The 18,596-nt window shown below is 53.5% G+C and overlaps 1 protein-coding gene across 6 annotated transcripts in view; it reads left to right on the forward strand.

Moving 5' to 3' along the window:
* The window catches only part of SRC (SRC proto-oncogene, non-receptor tyrosine kinase), a 49,782-nt gene that overhangs the window by 11,365 nt on the left and 19,821 nt on the right, over positions 1-18,596 (forward strand). For 5 of the 6 annotated variants that reach the window (XM_070589178.1, XM_070589174.1, XM_070589176.1 and 2 more), the window contains exon 2: positions 7,505-7,573. The gene's annotated coding sequence lies outside the window, so the exon portion shown is untranslated. Of the gene's footprint in view, positions 1-7,504; positions 7,574-16,744; positions 16,863-18,596 lie in introns of those variants that run through there. The other variant, XM_070589179.1, reaches the window with a different exon arrangement.

Genomic DNA, 18,596 nt, shown 5'->3' on the forward strand with positions numbered 1-18,596 from the left:
TTTGTCCTTTGGCTTGAAGTGTAGCGGCTGTGAGAGCTGTTGACCAGGGGTGATGGGTTCAGAAAGGTTCTCTGCCCTAGTCGGCCAGCCTGGAGGAGGTGGCTGGGCCTGCAGGAGGGGTGGCCATGGTGGGAGGGAAGAAAGTGGATTCAGGCCGTGTCTGGAGAGGGGACTGAGAGGGCTCGGAACTGGAGTAGGTGGGGCTGGAAGGAGTCATCCTTCCTCCGTCGGGCGGCTGGGGATGCGGGGCTGAGTGCCCCCCAGAAACCGCTGGGGGCTTCCGGTTCCTGCTCCCTTCCCACCCCCAGTCCATCTGGAGGTATACAGGCCCCCGGCTTCTTTGCCTTGTCCTGAGGGCCAGACCAAGTCCTCTGTTCCTGCGGCCTTCAACGATGGCACACCTCAGGCCAGACTGGCAGGATGCCACCCATTTTACAGAGGAGGAAACTGAGGCTCAGAGCAGGACACCCGCTGCCCGGGCTGCACGATGGGGCGGGGGTGGGGCTTGGCCTCTCAGGACTCGGGGGTTATGGATTTAGGGAATATGGACCCCGCCCCCAAATTCCAGCTAAGGATCCCAGGGTGTAACTGAGGTTGCTTCCTGCCCTGAACGGAGGCTGCCCAGTGTGACCTCAGCGGTGGGACCGGGGGCTGGGACTCGAACTTGTCCCCAGAGCTGGGCTTTGGGACGGGGCCGCATTCTGACTGGCCTCTTCTCGATCGCTCAGCACCTTGGATTGAAGCATGCTCAGTGCCACTTTCCACCTGGGGAAACTGAGTCCAGAAGGGCACAGGACTGGCGCACGGCTGAGCAGCAGCTTGGGACAAGGCAGGTTTACACCAGGTCACCCGCTGGCTTGCCCTGCTCCAGCGCCACCCACCTGGTGGCCTTGCCCGTCCCTCTGGGCTTCCAGGCTGTGGACAGGTCCTGGCGGGAAGGGGTCCTGCCCCCACAGTGCAGGTCGGGGCCTGGGGTCTGGAAAGGGGTCCCCTTCCTGCCCAGGAAGAAACCCGAGAGCCGCAGGGGCTGGGCTTGGTGGGGGCGCTGTGGTCCATTTGCGTAGCCTTTGCCCCTCTCCCGCCCGGGCTGCAGGTCCTGTCCCCACCTCTCTGCCGGTGCCAGCCTGAGCCTGCAGCACCCGCCCCGCCCCGGCCACACTGGCAGAGCTGGTTTGAGGCCTGCCAGCCCCGAGCCTCTTCGCACCATGAACACGGGACCAGACATGTCCTGGCTGCCCTGGCCCCCGGATGGCCCCTGGCTCACTCTTCGCTCACTCCTTGCTCACTCAGCAAGCATCCCTGGCACCTGGTCCGTGCCTGAGCCCGCGCCGGGTGGGGCTCGGGTCCTTGAGTTGTTTCAGACTCGCACGCTGCCCTGTGTCAGTCAGGGTGGAACGTGCCAGGCGGTGGTAGGAGAGCACAGTGGTTGGGGCATGGGCTATGGGGCTGGACAGACCCAGGACTGAGGCCCGTACCTCTTCTTCTTGTGGGGCCCTGGGTGGGACCCATTCATCTGTCCCTCTGTTCCTCCCTCTGTCCATCCTTCCCTTCCTCCCCCTTCTCTCCCTCTGCCCACCCCTCCGCCCCTCCCTCCGCAAATATTTACTGAGCACTGCTGCGTGCCAGGCGATGTTCTAGAGGCTGGAGATACGGCAGAGCACCGGCCAGATGGAGTCCCTGCTCCTCCAGGGCTGACGTTCTAGCGGGGAGACACAAACACCACAAACAGGGAAGCCACCCATGGGTCTGCGAGAATGTGATGAGGGCCCGGCTCAGATGTCAAGGGGACGGGTTGGGTGCTGGCTGGGCCCTGGAGGGTGGGCTGCCGTTAGAGAGGGTGGCCCAGGAAGGCCTCCCCCAGAGGCTTGCCTCCAAGGACGGGAGGAGTCTCGTTGCTCCTCTGGGGAAGGAAATCCAGGTGGAGGGAACGGCCAGCGCAAAGACCCTAACGTAAGGGCAGGTTGGCATGTTGGAGGAACAGCAGGGAGGCCAGGGGAACAGAGTGAGCGAGGGGGAGAGTGGCGGGAGAGAAGGGCAGAAGGACTGAGGGGCAGAACAGGGAGGGCCTGGACCATTCCAATGTCACCTTTGACCCCGCGTGAGGTGGGGGCCGGCAGAGGGTTCCGTGCATGTGGCTGCTGTGGGGAGAACAGACCGAGGGGGTGAGGGTGGAGGCAGAGGACCAGCGAGAGGAGGGAGCCGTAATGCTTTGCCCAGGCTGGGGGTCGTTGGTGGGAGGGGGAAGGGTTCACACATTAATTTTGCATTATTTCACTTAATCTTCCTTTTTAAACTCTTCGTTATGGAGGCCTGTGGGTATAGTGACCCCCATGAACCCATGACTGAGCCCAAAGCACCACCAACACGCGGCCTGTCCTGCCCGCTCCCCACCTGTCCGTGTCACCCCCATCCCGGCCATGTGAGAGCACATCCTGCACATCCTACTTTATGTGTAAATCTTTCAGGGTGCATCTCCGAAAGATAAGGACTTGTGTCGGGAAAACAGCCACAGAAACACGATCCACCAATAATTCCTCAATATCAGCAGTCCCCTCCTCCCTCAGGTATATTTTGGGGTGGAGCCGATGTCTGGGCCTCCCTCTCTTTGCCGTAAAGGGAGGCTCACGATGGCCCCTCCTCCCAGGCTGTTGTGAGATGACCCAGGTAAGACGCTGAGCCTAGGGCCTGGCACACAGTAGGTGCTCAACAAATAACAGCTGCTACTCTTACTGATTGATGGCCAGCACATCTGGCACATTTGCTATGGTCTGGGCTCTGTTCTAAGCATTGCACACATGTGATTCATTTGATCCTCACAACAATCCTTGGAGGTAGGTTATTATTTTTATCCCTATTTTATAGGTAAGGAAACAGAGGCACAGAGAAGCAGAGTAACTTTTCCGAGGCCACACAGCCAGGAAGGGTCAGAGCTTGGTTTTGAACCCAGGCAGTCCAGCTCTTGATCCCAATGTGATGGGAGCTATGTGGACCCAGATAAAGAGGGGTACCTCTCACAGCTGGGGACAGGCAAGGTCAGGTACCGCCTGTGGTCAGGCCCAAAGGGCACGCTGGAGTTCACGGGGGCGCAGGGGCAGGGGACGCGGGTGGCAAAGCTTCAGGGGAGGGAACAGCACATGCAAGGGACTGGAGGCTAGGGGCTAATTCCAAGTTGAAGGGAGGGTCAAGGGGTGGGGAGAGGGCAGTGTGCAGCAGGCCCCCCTCCACCCTGGGCCTTGATTCTGTGAGCAGTGGCAGGGGCGGCCATCTTGCTGACCGCTGTCCCCACCCTCGGGCCCCGATGCCCTCTCCTGTTTCGTGGAGGAGGAAAGGCAGGGCTGGGCCTTCCCGAGGCCACACATCCAGGGGAGGTGCCCTGTGGGCTTCGAGAGTGGGGTGCAGGGGTCAAGCTCAGGGCTGACTTTCTGGGGGGTCCAGGCCACTGGGCACAGCTGCCCACTGTGTCCCGGGAGGGAGTCACCTCACGGGCGTGGGCAGGAGGAGGTGGCACTGTGTGTTCCCGGAGCAGAGCGGCAGCCGGAGCTGCTGGCAGGAAGCAGCGGGCGCTGTGGGCAGGGGCTGGCTGGCGGCTGTCCCCCCAAGGCCCACCAGCCATCAGCTGTGGGGGGCGCAGCCAGTGGCCCAGGAGAGAGGACCTTGGAGAGGCTGGAGGGAGCAGAGTGTGTCACCTCAGTGTCCCCGTGGCCACCCCCTGGTACTAGGGGTCTGCTGAGGAGTCCTTGGCATGCCAGGACTGTGCAGGTGCAGACGCCGAGGCCGAGAGGGGGTGTGACTTGCCTGAGGTCACACAGGGCCTGCCACTCAGCCCCGGGGTGGCCAGCCCTCAGCAGGCGGGGCCAGGTGGCACCTGGCGGGGTCCCTGAGGCCTGCCTGGTCTGTAGGTCATTTGGGGCCAGCATCCGCTCTTCTGCCTCCTCCGCGGCCCAGTGTTCTTGGGCCGGGTGTCCCGGGAATCTCATCCTCGATCCCAGCACCCACACCCTCATTTGGGGGCCGCCCTTCGCCTTGGTGTGTGACCTGGGGTGGGGCAGCCCCTCTCTGAGCCTCAGCTTCCTCGCCTGTGAAGAGGGATGGCTCACAAGGCTCCCTGAGATGGGGCTGTGGCCTCCTGGCCTGTGAGCCGCCTGGCCTGGCCTCTGGGTGGAAGCTGGAGCGGGGTCGGGGGTCAGTGAAGACTGCCAGCCCTGCCGACCTCCCTGGCCCGAGGTGCTCCCATGGGCAGGAGGACCCAGCAGCCCCCTTCCAGTGACTCCCTCTTGGGCTCGGGCCTTGGTGGAGGGCGATGGTGGGAGGTGGGCGTGGGGAAGACCAGGCCGCCCACTGTGTGCCTGTCTTCTCCCCATTTGCTGCTGGGGAAACTGAGGCTGCAGGACTTAAACTGACCTGGCTCCCTTGCCTTTCTCTGATCCACCTCTGGGCCTTTGCCCCAGCTGTCCCTTCTTTCTGGATCACACTTCCCTTCCCTCTTCTCAAACTGCCCAGACTTTGGACCTCAGCTGAGATGTCTCCTCCTCTGGGAAGCCCACCATGGTTTTGTGTCCCCTTTGGCCCTTCCAGCCCTCTGGAACTGGCGATCACTGTGCTCTGAAAGGATGGCTGTGGGATGAAGGCTCAGTAACCTGACACCACCCCGCCCAGCACGCTCACGGGCCTAGGGAAACCTTCATGGCCCTCCCTCTCAGTTTTTCAGGCCTTTCTGACCTAAATTGTTGGACAGATCCCTCTCAGGGCCTCTGTCAAACCTCCTCACATCTGGGCCAAAGGCCAGCAGTGACCCAGTTAAGCTGGAACCCATGCAGTCCAGACCTCTCATTCGATAACCCCCTGCACATCTGACCTTCCTGCCTCGGGGCCTTTGCACGTGCTGGGTCCACCTCCTGGGCTGCCCTCCCCATGCTTCCTTGCAGGTGCAGTGGGGAGAGGACGGGCTTTGTTATCTCTTGGATCTGGGTTGGCATCCCGGCTCTCAACTTCCTGGCTGGGGGAGTGTCCTGGAGCCCCCATGTCCTCATGTGTGAAATGAGTGTGGCACAGCTCACTGCAGGGCTTGTTGGGAGCATTGAAAGGGTAGCGTGAACCTCAGGTAGGGGGACGTGGGGGGAAGTGTGGGGCTCCACAGCCCGTCAGCATGCTCCCATTCCGCCCCCCGGCCTGCACTGGAGCAGCTGGCGCAGTTGAGTTCTGAGGAGGGGCTGAGTTGGCTCTGGACACTGCCAGGGACAGCCCAGCCACAAGCTCCTTCCTTGGGCCTTCCCGGCGGCCCCAGGGGACAGCCCCCCTTTAGGGAGAAGCTCAGAGGGAGAGGGACTTGCCACTCAGCTAAGAGATCTTAGTCCCATCATTTAACCTGTTCAGGCCTCAGTTTCCTCATCTGTGAAATGGGCTAATGAGAATGGCACATAGTAGGTGCTAAGTAAACCTTGGCTGTCTCTCCTGTCCTCATGCATGTCACCATCTTTGTTCCGGTCCCGACTCTGCAGCACGAGTCTCTTCTCTGTTCCAAAACCACTCGTGGAAAAGCACCCAGGTGCCCAGCTGATTCTTTGGAGTCTGAAGGCAAAAGGGGAGTCGGGCAGCCCCCTGCCGCCCGCCCGTGGGGAGCTGCCTTCTCGTGGGAGGCAGAGGGGAAGCGGGGAGGGTGCGGCCTCAGCTTCGCCCTCTGGGAACGGCGTGCTGGTGCTGGTGCTGGTGCTGCCCGCAGGGCTGCTGTGGGGACGGGGCGTCAGCTGGGGACCCAGCCTGGAGGCTCATGGGGTCACCTGATCCTTTTTCGGCTGCGGGGCCTCGGGCGGGCCGCTTGCCCTGCCCTGGCCTCCGTCCCCTTATGGACCCGGGCCTGGCCGGGGGTGGCGGAGTCCCTGGTGGAAGGACGCCCTCCAGAGTGCGGCTGGGCCCGGGGCCGCGGGGAGAGGGGCTGGCCGTGGCCCGGGGTCGGGAGAGCCAGGACCCCCAGGACCCCCAGCCGCTCTCTTGGGTGGGGGCCTGGGCACCTGACTTGGCTTCTCCGAGCCTCTCCCGTCCCCTCCCCCAAGAGACGGCCGAAGGTCGCCGTGTTGTAGGTCCCGGGTGAGAACAGGGGTGCACAGTGACAGCAGAGAGAGGAGCGTCAGCAGCCATCGTGAAGGCTCGCGAGCTTGCCTCTGCGCCTGCCTGGGCTGACTGGCGTCTCCACGGGCCCCAAGGACACTTTGGTCACTTGCCCGGAGTCTCCCATGGGCCGCAGCGGGGCGCCCGGCCACGGTGCTCTGCCTGCCTGCTGGAGCGGGAGCCTGCCGGGGTGGCTGGCTGCCACTGGGCCCGTCCCTCCCACTGCCACCTCCCTCCTCCGCCCCACACAACCTCCACCGCCCGCTCTGCCCGTCCCCAGTGGGGCCGCTGTTATCAGGAGACATTCCTGGACTGGCTGAGAACAGCTCCCACCTTGGGCCCTTCTGAGAGGGGGTGTGTTTGCTGATATAGCCGGTGACTCCCTTGGGGGACGGGCCCTGGGGCCTGGGGCTGCAGAGCCCAGACCGTCCGAGTCTGCCTGCTGATGTTGTCTCTTATGAGCTGTGTGACCTCAGGCAAGCAACTTGACATCTCTGTGCCTCACTGTTCTCATCTATGGGGCTGACCACATAGGGCTGCAGGGGGTTCGCCTGGGCTCACACATGTAGTGTACTTTTTAGCATGATGCCTGGCACACCAGAGTCTCTCTCCCTGTCAACTAGCTGTTGTTATCACCTGAGAACCAACTGTCCCTCCTCTTTGTGGGGCCCCCAGTTTAGATGGCATCTCTGTCCACCTTCTGATGAGCACACATCAGGAGGGCCCCTGTGGGACCAGGAGAGGGTGGAGCCGAGAGAGGCTGTTTTCAGAAGTTGAGACCCTGCTGTGTGACCTTAGGCACCCCCTCTCCCTCTCTGAGCCTCCTTTTCTTGGTCTGCTCTGTGAGCACTTGGACCTGGGTGAGGCTCTGCCCCAGTCTCTCGTTGTCTCCATCACTACCCTTTCTGTAATTCCTGCCTTGGCTGGTCAGCCCCTTGGCTTCTGTCTCTTTCTCCCTCTCAGTGCCTGGTGCGCAGTGGGTGCTCAGTGACGCTTTGTTGAAGGGGCCGAATGCAGGGCAATCAAGGGAATGCCCAGGGCTGCCCTACTGCCAGGCCTTCACTGGCACGGCTCCCTTGGCCTGGAGCGCTGGCCCCGGTCATCCCTACTTGTGGAACTCCTTCTCGTCCTTGAAGCCCTTCTCTGGTGCCGCCTCTCCCAGGAAGCCTCCCCAGCCTCTCGCAGTGGGAGGGGACTGCTGGTGCGTGGACCACTGGGTCCAAGGCTCTCTGGCGGCACCTGTTCCATCTGCCTTGGTGTACAGAGTGACACATTAATACCCGACAAGGACCGTGCACTTACCAGGAGCCAGGCACAGGGGGAGCCTGGGTGTGTGCTGTCTTATTTAATCCTCCGCAACAACCTTGCGAGGTAGATTTTATTTTCCTTCCCTTTGCAGAACACGGACGCTCAGAGAAGGGAAGCGATTTGCCCAGCTATGAGAGAGCGAGCCAGGAGGTGAAACCAGGTAAGCTGGCTGTTTTTCTTAAAAGAGAAAGAAAACCATTAACACACACACAGAGTGAAAAATAATTCAAACGGTGCAAAAGAGGACAGGGAGAAGTCAGTCTCTCTTGCGTCCAGGTCCCCTTGCCAGAGGAAGCCCCTGGGAGAAGTTTCGGTGTGTCCTCCCAGGGAGATCCAGGCGTATATAAGCGTGTATGTTGACACATTTTTTAAAAAAGTGAATGGTAGCATGTAGTACATCCTGGTCTACACCTGGCTGCTTTCTCTTGACAGAGTCCCTTGGAGACCCTTTTATGCTGCTCCTTTCTTTTTCATGGGTGCGTAGTATTCCACTGTGTGGACAAAGACCAAGCTTTATTTAATTAGCAAAGAATACTTTGGTTGTTTCCAGTCTTTCTCTTATAATAGACAGTTCTATGATGAATAGCCTCATTCATATGCTGACTGTTCACGTGTGAGGATACCTCTAGGATCAGCCCCAAATTGCAGGGTCAGAGGGCACATGCAGGTGTAATTTTGGTTGTAAGGTGGAGGCTGGGCTGACGTACCCACATGCCACACCCTCTGGTTCCCCCCACTCTCACCAGCACAGGTTGCTGTAGAATTTTGAGATCTTTGCTAATCTGAGAGATGGACAGTGGCCTCTGGTGTAGTTTTCTTTTTTAATATCACAGCTTTACTGAGATATAAAATTTATTTATCTATATAATTTGAAAAAATTTATCTATACGATTCATCTACCATATAATTCACCCACTTAAAATGTACAGTTGAATGGTTTTTAGTGTTTAGTGTATTCCCAGACTTGTGCAACCATCCCCACAGTCGATTTTAGAGCATTTGCATTACCCGAAAAGAAACCGCATGCCCATTAGTCACTCCCACTTGCCCTGGGACCTCCCTCCCGCAGCCCCAGGCAGCAACTAACTTACTTTCTGTCTCTACAGATTTGCCTGTTCTGGGCCTTTCCTATAAATGGACTCACACAGTATGTGGTCTTTTGCATCTGGCTTCTTTCACTTAGCATAATGTCTTCAAGCTTCATCCATGTTGTGACATGTCAGTCCTTCACTCCTTTTTCTTGCCAAATAATATTCCATTATATGGCTGTACCACATTTTATCTATCCATTCATTAATTGGTGGATGTGTGGTTGTTTCCACTTTTTGGCTATTATGAATAATGCTGCTATAAACATTCATGTATAAGTTTTTTGGGGTTTTTTTAAAGATTGGCACCTGAGCTAACAACTGTTGCCAATCTTTTTTTTCTGCTTTTTCTCCCCAAATCCCCCCAGTATATAGTTGTATTGTTTTTTTGTTGTGCGTCCTTCTAGTTGTGGCATGTCGGACGCCGCCTCAGCGTGGCCTGATGAGCGGTGCCATGTCCGCGCCCAGGATCTGAACCAGTGAAACCCTGGGCCACCGAAGCAGAGCATGTGAACTTAACCACTTGGCCACGGGGCGGGCTCCTCATGTATAAGTCTTTGTGTGGACATACTTCTTATCTCTTGGGTGGATACCGAGGAGCAGAACTGGATCAGATGGTAACTATGTTTAACCTTCTGAGAAAGTGCCCAATCCTTTTCCAGACCAGCTATACCATTTTACATTCCCACTGGCAATGTATGAAGTTTGCAGTTTCTCTACATCCTTGCCAGCAACTTGTTGTTATCTGTCTTTTTAATTACAGCCCTCCTAATGGGCGTGAAGTGGTTTCTCATTGTGGTTTTGATTTGCATTTCCCTGATGACTAATGATGTTGAGCATCTTTTCATGCAGTTATTGGCCGTTTCTGTATCTTCTTTGGAGAAATATCTATTCAAACCCTTTGCCCATCTTTTAATTGGGTTGATTGTCTTTTTGTTGTTGGGTTGTAAGAGTTCATTATCTGTTCCAGATAGAAGTCCCTTATCAGATATATGGTTTGCAAATATTTTCTCCCATTCTGTGGATTCTTTTTACTGTCTTGATGGTGTCTTTTGGAGCACAAAAGTTTTTCATTTTGATGAAGTTCAGTTACTCCATTTTCTCTTTTGTTGCTTGTGCTCTAGGTGTCATATCTAAGAAACGTTGTGATCCAAGCTTGCAAAATTTGTGCCTAGATTTTCTTAAAATAATTTCTTGGTTTTCCTTGTATATTTAGGCTTGTGATCCATTTTGAGTTAATTTTTGTGTGGGGTTTAGGAAGGCTTCTAGTTTCCTTCTTTTGTATGTCTGTATCCAGTTGTCCCCGCACCGTTTGTTGAAAAGGCTGTTCTTTCTCCGTTGAATTGTATTGGCACCCTTGTCAAAAATCAGTTGTTCATAAAGGTGTGGGTTTATTTATGGACTCTCAGTTCTGTCCCACTGATTTACAAGTCTGTCCTCATACCAGGACCACACTGTCTTGATTACCAGAGCGTTGCAGCAAGTTTTGAAATTGAGAAGTGTGCACCTTCAAACTTTGTTTTCTTTTTCAAGATGGTTTTGGCTACTCTGGGCCCCTTGACTTTTCATATGAATTTTAGGGTCAGTTTGTCAGTTTTTGCAAAGAAGCTAGCTGGGATTTTGATAGGGATTGTGTTAAATCTGTAGATCAGTTTGGGGAGTATTGCCATCTTAGCAGTTTTCAGTCTTCCGGTCCATGAACATGGGATGTCTTTCCATTTATTTAAATCTTTTATTTCTTTCAACAACTTTTGTGGTTTTCAGAGTGTAATTTTTGCATTTCTTTTGTTAATCATATTCTTTTTTTTTTTTTATGAGGAAGATTAGCCCTGAGCTAACTGCTGCCAATCCTCCTCTTTTTGCTGAGGAAGACTGGCCCTGAGCTAACATCCATGCCCATCTTCCTCTACTTTATACGTGGGACGCCTGCCACAGCATGGCTTTTGCCAAGGATCATGTCATCTGCAAATAGAGAGTTTTACTCCTTCATTTCCAATCTGGATGCCATTTGTTTTATCTTCTTCCTGTATTTCCCAGGCTGGAACCTCCAGTACAATGTTGATTAGAAGGGGTGAGTGTTGCATCTTTGGCTTGTTCCTGTTCTTAGGAGGAAAGTGTTCAGTCTTGCACCATTAAATATGATGTTACTATGGGTTTTTCATAGATGCCCTTTATGAGGCTGAGGAAATTCCCTTCTATTCCTGTTTTGTTGAGTGTTTTCTTTTTTATCATGAAAGGGTGTTGGATTTTGTCAAATACTTCTTCTGCATCTATTGAGATTATTACATGGTTTTTGTCCTTTGCTCTCTTGGTATGGTGTATTACATTAGTTGACTTTCGGAGGTTAAGCCAACCTTGTATTCTTGGCATAAATCTCACTTGGTCATGATGTGAAATTCTTTTTATATGTTGCTGGATCCAGTTGGCTAGCATTCTGTTGAAGATTTTTACATCTTATGTTCATAACAGATAGCGGTCTGTAGTTTTCTTATGGTGTCGTTGGTTCTGGTGTTAGGGTAATATTGGCTTCATAGAACGAGTTGCGAAGAGTTTCCCAATGAAGGATTGTTCTTGATTCTTCTTTAAATGTTCAGTAGAATTCACCAGTGAAGCCATCTAGGCCTGGGTTTTTCTTTGTGAGAAGTTTTAAAATTACTACTTCAATCTCTTTACTTGTTTCAGCTTTATTCAGATTTTCTATTTCTTCCTAGTTTCAGTAGTTTGTGTTTGTTTTGGAATTTGTCCATTTCATCCAAGTTATCTAATTTGTTGGCCTCGCACTGTTCACAGCATCCCTTATAATATTCTTTGTTTCTGTAAGGTTTGTAGTATTGTTTTCTTTTTAATTCCTGATTTTAGTAATTTGAGTCTTCTCGCTTTTTTCTTGTTCAGTCTAGCTAAAGGTTGGTCAATTTTGTTGATCTTTTCAAGGAGCCAGCTTTTGGTTTTGTTGACTTTTCTCTATTGTTTTTTATTTTCTATTTCCCTAATTTCTGCTCTAATCTTGATTCCTTTCCTGTTATGTGCTTTAGAGTTAGTTTTCTCTTCTCTTGCTAATGTCTTAAGGTGCAAGGCTAGGTTGTTGACATCTTCTTTTTAAATATAGGCACTGAGAGCTACACTTTCCCCTTCAAGTTCTACTTCACTGTGCCCCATACATTTTGGTACGTTGTCTCCTCGTTTTCATTCATCTCAAAGTATTTTCTACGTTTTTTTGGTGATTTCTTCCTTGACTCCTTGGTTTTAGAGGAGTTATTAATTTTCACATATTTGTGATTTCCTAAATTTCTTTCTGTTATTGATTTCTGAATTCATTCCTTTTTGGTCAGAAACATACTTCGTATAATTTCACTCCTTTTACATTTATTGAGGCTTGTTTTGTGGCTTAGCGTACGGTCTGTCCTGGAAGATGCTCCATGTGCACTTGTGAAGACCGTGTGTTCTGCTGTGGTTGGTAGCGTGTGTAGTTTTAATCTGCATTCATCTTACAAGCGAGGCTGAGCATCTTGTCATGCGTTCAAGAGCCATTTGGTTTGCTGTAAACTATCTGGGGTTATTTTTCTTTTGTGAGAGCTCATTCTATATATTAAGGGAAAAAAAAACCCTTGTCTATCATATGCGTTACAAATATTTTTCCTAGTTTGTTTGCCCTTTGAATTTGTTTGTCATGTTTGTTGAGCCATGCGGACACTTCAGATTTTTATGTAGGTTGGTTTATCATTTTAAGAATGATTTTTAGGTTCTGTGCCATGTTTAGAAATACTTTTCTCACTCTGCGATTAGAGAATTTATTCTCCCCTCCCCTTTTTAGATCTTGATTGTTTTATTTTTGTGTGGTTTAAATCTGATTGATCTGGAATTTATCGGAATATGGATTGACTTTGAGATCCAGCTTTGTTTCCTGATGGCGGAGCATTCATCCCAACTCGATCTTATAAATAGTCTACCTTTTCTTCACTCATCTGAAACGCCATTTTCATTATATAGAAAATTCCCATATATTTGGGGACAATTTTTGAACCCTCTATTCTGTACCATTGATTTGTCTATTTTTGTGCTGGTACCACACAGATTTTTTTTTTTTTTTTGAGGAAGATTACCCCTGAGCTAACTGCTGCCAATCCTCCTCTTTTTGCTGAGGAAGTCTGGCCCTGAGCTAACATCCATGCCCCTCTTCCTCTACTTTATACGTGGGACGCCTGCCACAGCATGGCGTTTGCCAAGTGGTGCCCTGTCCGCACCCGGGATCTGAAGCAGTGAACCCCGGGTCACCAAGAAGCAGAACGTGTGAACTTAACCGCTGTGCCACCAGGCCGGCCCCAGTACAACACAGTTTTAAGTGCTGTGACTTTCTAGTAATTCTTACTATCTAGTTGAGCTATTTCCCCTCATTATTCTTCTTTGTAGAATTTTCCTGGCTACTTGTGTAAATTTACTTTTTTTTTTTTTTAAAGATTTTGTTTTTTCCTTTTTCTCCCCAAAGCCCCCCAGTACATAGTTGTATATTTCTCATTGTGGGTTCTTCTAGTTTTGGCATGTGGGACGCTGCCTCAGCGTGGTTCGATGAGCAGTGCCATGTCCGCACCCAGGATTCGAACCAACGAAACACTGGGCTGCCTGCAGCGGAGCGCACGAACTTAACCACTCGGCCACGGGGCCAGCCCCATTGTGTAAATTTACTTTTACTTATAAACTTTAAATGTGACTTGCCCAGTTAAAAAAAAAAAAAAAAAACTCGTTTTTTTTTGTTTGTTTTTTAAAAATATTTTTTAATTGAAATATATAAGCCTAGATATAAAACAGGATTAAAATAAATCTTTTATAAATGGATGATGTAAAATTTAGGGCAGAATTAAAGACATAAATTTAGACACCTTGTTTATTTGTCAATCTAACAGTTATCAGTTACAATAAATGTAACATTGTTTGCGCTACTGTATCAGGAGAGAAATACCTTATTGTTAGTTTTGTTGTTAATAGAGCTCCAGTGGCGCAGGGAGGGGGCACGGTCCTGCTCGGAACAGGTTTCGGCTGGCCTGGAAAGGCCTCTAGCCTCTCCCCCCCAGCCTTTGATCTTCTCTCTGGCAGCGGCTCTGTGTTAAAACTTATCTAAAGGCTCCGTTTACTTTCAGATTCCTCCCCTTCGTGTCCTACTTCCTCAGGTTTTCCGCTGTGATGCTGACGTCACACCTGTTGGGCTTTTTATTAGGATCCCAGTCAATTATTAGATTAATTTAGGAAGAATTGGTATTTTTCTAATGTTAAGCTTTCTTTGATTTTCTGATTCCTGTTGCTATCTAGATACATCGTTGATTTTTGGATTTTAACTGTTAATTCCTTTCCACTTTACTTAATTTGCTTTCTGTTTAATAGTTTTGCAGCAGATTCTCTTGGATTTCCCAGATCTGCACTGATCACATCTGCAAGTAATGATGCCCGTCTTCTCTTGTCTAATTCCGTTTTATCCCTTCTGCTTCTTTTTCTTAGCTCATTGCATTGGCGAGTATCTCAGAGCAAGGGTAACTAGTGGATGCGCCCTGCCCTTTCTGGCCTCTTTCCTGTGAGGTGGCGTTTATGGGGCTGGGTTCTCATCAGCTCCACCAGGCGTCCCTCCAGGCCTCCCTGTGTGCCAGGCACATTATAGGCGTCATCTCCTGTTTCCCGCACGAGCCCAGCTACACAAGGACAGTTGCACTGATTCCCGTTTTTGACAGGGATAGACTGAGGTCCCCTGAGGTGCCATGGCTCGGAAGTGGCAAGCAGGCATCTGAACCCAGCCTTCTGGCCCCAGGCCTATATTTTGGTGCCTCTGTGATGCTGTTTCTTCCCTGGAGGGTCCAGAGATATGGATGGTGATTTTATTAGTTGGCCTCTGACCCCTGTGTGGCCTCTGTGTCCGGGAGGCGGAGATGGTGGAGATGGTGGAGGCACCTGGGGCGGGGTGGGGGTGTCAGCACAGCGGGTGGGGTGCCAGAGGTGCATTCTGACGGCCCTCTTCTGAACTGTGAGCTTCTGACTCTGCTGCACTCCTTGCTGTGTGGCCTCAGGCAAGGTTCTGGCTTCTCTGAACTTTGGTCCCATCTGTAAAGTGAGTGCAGTTATAGTCCCCACTTCACTGTGCTGTCTGGACCATTGAGTGTCAACCGCATGCAAAGTGCTCAGCTCTGTGCACTTCAAGGCCCTGCCACCTGTTCCTCTCATCCCCTGCAATGATAACAACAACAGCAAACCGACCTGGTGTGCTGTTTATCGAGCGTTTTTTCTGTGCCTGGCACATGGACTCTCTCATTTAATTCTCAGATGTTAGGCTCATTATTAGACCCATTTTAAAGATACGGGAACTGAGAGGTGAAGGGGCTTGCCCCAGGAGATTTAGCTGGCAGGCTGTAGAGCCGGGATTTGAACCAGGCCCGAGTGGAGTCCTCACTCTCAGCTCCCGAGCTCCTGGCCTGCCCTCCACCCTCAGGAGAGGTGGAGGTGCTGTTCCTCAGAGCAGGGAAGGAAGGAGCTGTGACTGAACAACAGGCTCTTCTGGATGCCGTGAGCATCCGAGTCCCCGCGAGGGTGCCGCCCCTGCACAGGCCGGGAGGCCAGAGGGTCTGGTGGCCTCGGTATGGGGGCCGTGGGAGGGGGCGACACCCCAGCTCTGCAGCGCCCTGTGGACCCCACGAGGGCTTCCGGCCTCATCCAGAGGGCATGCTGGGAAACTCTTCCATGTTTCTTTTAAAAGTCTCATTAAAAAAAATCATGACAAAGTAATTTCTAAATGTCAAGTGATACAGTATATAAAGTAAAAAAGGGCTTCCCTTCCACACCTTTGGGATGAAACATTGTGAAGAATTTGGAATCTTTCCAGAACTTTCTCTAAACCTCTGCAGCACATGTGTGCGCGCACACACACACTAGTTTACTTTGCAGAAATAACTGTAGTTTGCGTGTGCTACGGGCCGGGCACCACACTCAGTCCCTCGCACACCCTGCCATGTTTAACCCTCCCACCAACCCCCTGACGTCGGTAGCATTATTACCCCATTTTCCAGACGAGGAAACTGAGGCCCTGAGTGGCCCAGAGGACGTTCTGCGCTGCCATCTTCCTCTTTTTATGTAACAGCGTGCCGCGAGCATCTTCTCAGGCCTCACGGAGTCCCCTTCTGTCCGCTGGACGAGCGGACGGCTGCTGATGGTGCAGCCCGTCTGATGAGCGCTGAGCTCGCCTCCGCTTGTCGGTGGGGTGTGTGCAGCAGAGGAGGCCCCAGTGTCTGCGGGGTTTACAGAGGTGCCTCTGCTGGAGGAGGGTGCATGGAGGGGCCACCCCTGCTGGGCCAGGACGACAGGGGCCTGCGGAGGGAATGGGGATGGGGGGAGGGATGCGTTTGGGGAAGATCGGGGCTAGGGGGGACCCACTCCTGAGTGACACGAGGCCGGGCAGTTCAGGGGAGATGCCAGGTGGGTTTGGCACCTGCTGGGCATGCAGTGCGGGGCACAGGCGGGGAGGTGCAGGGGCGGCCGCAGCGCAGGCCTCTGTCTGGAGCCTGCGGTCGGGAGCCTGTGGTCGGGGCCCCCTTCCTCTGGGAAGCCAGGCAGCCCCAGGACGGAGCCCCCATCACTTCCCCTCAGACCCCGAGGGTCTATCTCTGCCTCAGAGTGTGCAAGTGGCGGAAAAGATGTGGGGGGTTGGCACTCCTCCAATGGGCGACTCATGGTGACTTGGCGTTCAGGCCCGGAGGCAGAGTCCCAGCTCCAGAAAGGGGACCCGGGTCTGGGAGGGCACCTCTCCCGAGGCCACACAGCACGCCTGCAGCCCTGCAGGGACTGGACCCCACCCTGAATGTGCCGGTCCTGCCTCCAGCACCCTCTGCTTTGTTGAAGCCTGAAGTCTTGGGCTTTCTCCAGGAGCGGGGCAGGCTGCCTTACCCACTCACGCCCCATCTGCCAAGGGCATCTGGCTGTTCCGTGTGAGAGAGAGGCTCCAAGGGCGGGAGGTGGGGCCCATGAGTTCCTCCCCTGGACCCCCTGAGCAGCCTCTGATTCCTGCCTGCCCAAGGTGGTTGCCGGTCCCCACTTGTTTTCATTCTCACCCTTGCTGTGTGACCTCAGGCAAGGTCCTCAACCCCTCATCAGTAAAATAGAAACACAATTAGTGTTCACTGCCTAGACTATCATGGGGATTCCATGAGTCAATATTTGCGAAGTGCTTAGAGCAGAGCCCAGTACAAGGTCCGGGCTCTAGGAGTGTTTGAATAGGGCAGAACGATACTCGGTCTCTGCAGTGTGATATGGGAGGAAGAAAGCAGGGTGCGAACCACACGTCTGTGCTCACTGAGTCTTTCGTCTATTCTGCAAACATGTCCAGAGCAGCCGGTAAGTGCCAGGCCTGTCCTGTCCCGAGGGATATGCAGTGATCCGACCCGGTCCTGCCTGCAGGGAGCTCCTGGTCAGGGGCCCCAGGTGGCTCCCAGGTCACAGCCCTCTGTTCAGGGGACGGGGAAGGAGAGGCACCGCCTCGCCCAGGTGCTTGTCTTCCGGAGGCCGGACTGGTCCTGAGCACGTCCCGCGCTCTCCCCTCGCTGATCCTCCCAGAGCCCTACGACCTGGGTACTGTTGTTATCCTCAGCTGACAGAGGAGGAAACTGAGGCACGGGGTCCCGTACTGAGGGATTCAAACACAGGTCATCCGCCCCAGTGCTCCAGCTCTTCCACCCCCTGCCTCTCCACAGACACGTGTGCCTTGTAGAATCAGAATCAACCACAAGGACCAAAAAAGGGCAGCAAACCCCTAAATTCCACAGACCAGCCAACATTGCAGCCAGAGGCCCCGGGCCCCCGTAGCCTGGTCTTGAGGCTCTCATGCTTTTTCTGAGAGCCCCAGGGGGAGTGGTCTCCCTGCTAGCGTAAGAGCGTGGGGGCCAGGAGCTGTGCTTTTCCTCCCCCCGCCCCAGAGGGCGCATGCACCGTCTGGGTGCCAGAAGGGCCTGCAAGGTTCGGGCCAGGCCCTCCCTCTCCCTCCACGGCACATCAGCCACGAACCTTTTCTCCTGTCCTTGATTACCTCCAGTGACAGGGTGCTTACTCTTCACTATTTAGTTCATTCTAAAGAAAGTTTGGGCTCCTAGAAAGTTCTTCATTTAAAACATTTAAAACATGTATTTTTATCATTTTTCTTTCCTTTCAAAGTCCCACAAACAATTCCCTGTCAGAGCATGTGCCCTCTGAGGCGGGACCTGGCCCGTTCATCTCTGTGTCCCCCGGTAGTGACGAGCAGAGGGCCTGTGGTGGGCTGGTGCCGTGAATGCTGAAGCAGGCAGCGAGTGGGAGGGCGGGGTTGGGGTGGGGCCTCCGTCAAGCCTGGGGCTGCGGGGAGCTGGGTCAGGAGGTCCCCCGGGACGCTGGCTGTGTGAGTGCTGATGGCACCAGGACCCCGGTGGATCAGGTTGCCGTAGAAACCGGCCTTCCCTGTTGCCAGGCCCGGTGGCCTGTCCCTCGGGATGCCCTGGTGACCCTTTGGGCTATTGAGCAGGTCTCCCCAGGGCCTCCCCAGCCCCACATTCTTTGAGCTGGTTGGTCCCCAGGGAGCATGCAGGCCACGCCCCCATTGTGCAGCCGGGCAGCCCGGAGGGGACAGGGACTGGCTGAGGTTCACGGTTCAAGTGGGAGGGGGGGTCACAGCGCTGGGCTTGCTTAGGGCAAACAGTCTCGCCTGAGGCCCCAGCCAGTCAGGGGACTTTGCCCCATCCGCGGATGCCCAGAGAAGGTTCTAGATGGATTCCAGGGTCTGCTGCCTCTCCTGGAGGGTAATCTGAGCCCACCCTGCTGGTGTGTCCAGAATCGCAATATCAGTAATGAGTGATGGGGCAGAGTGACCTGCTATGTTCCGGCACTCGACCTTGCCTCCAGCAGTTATCACAATGACGCCATCATTTCCAGATGGAGAAGTGGGGCACAGAGAGGTTAGGTCTCTTGCCTGAGGTCACACAGCTGATTAGGGGCAGGGCTGGAATCAGAGCCTGGGGAGTCTGGCTTCAGAGCCCACCCTTAACCGTGTGCCATTTCAGGCCTTGCTCTTGCTCACAAAGTGCTTTGGGAGGGTTGATATTT

The sequence above is a fragment of the Equus przewalskii genome, chromosome 21, assembly GCF_037783145.1.
Source record: "Equus przewalskii isolate Varuska chromosome 21, EquPr2, whole genome shotgun sequence".
Classification (NCBI taxonomy): domain Eukaryota; kingdom Metazoa; phylum Chordata; class Mammalia; order Perissodactyla; family Equidae; genus Equus; species Equus przewalskii.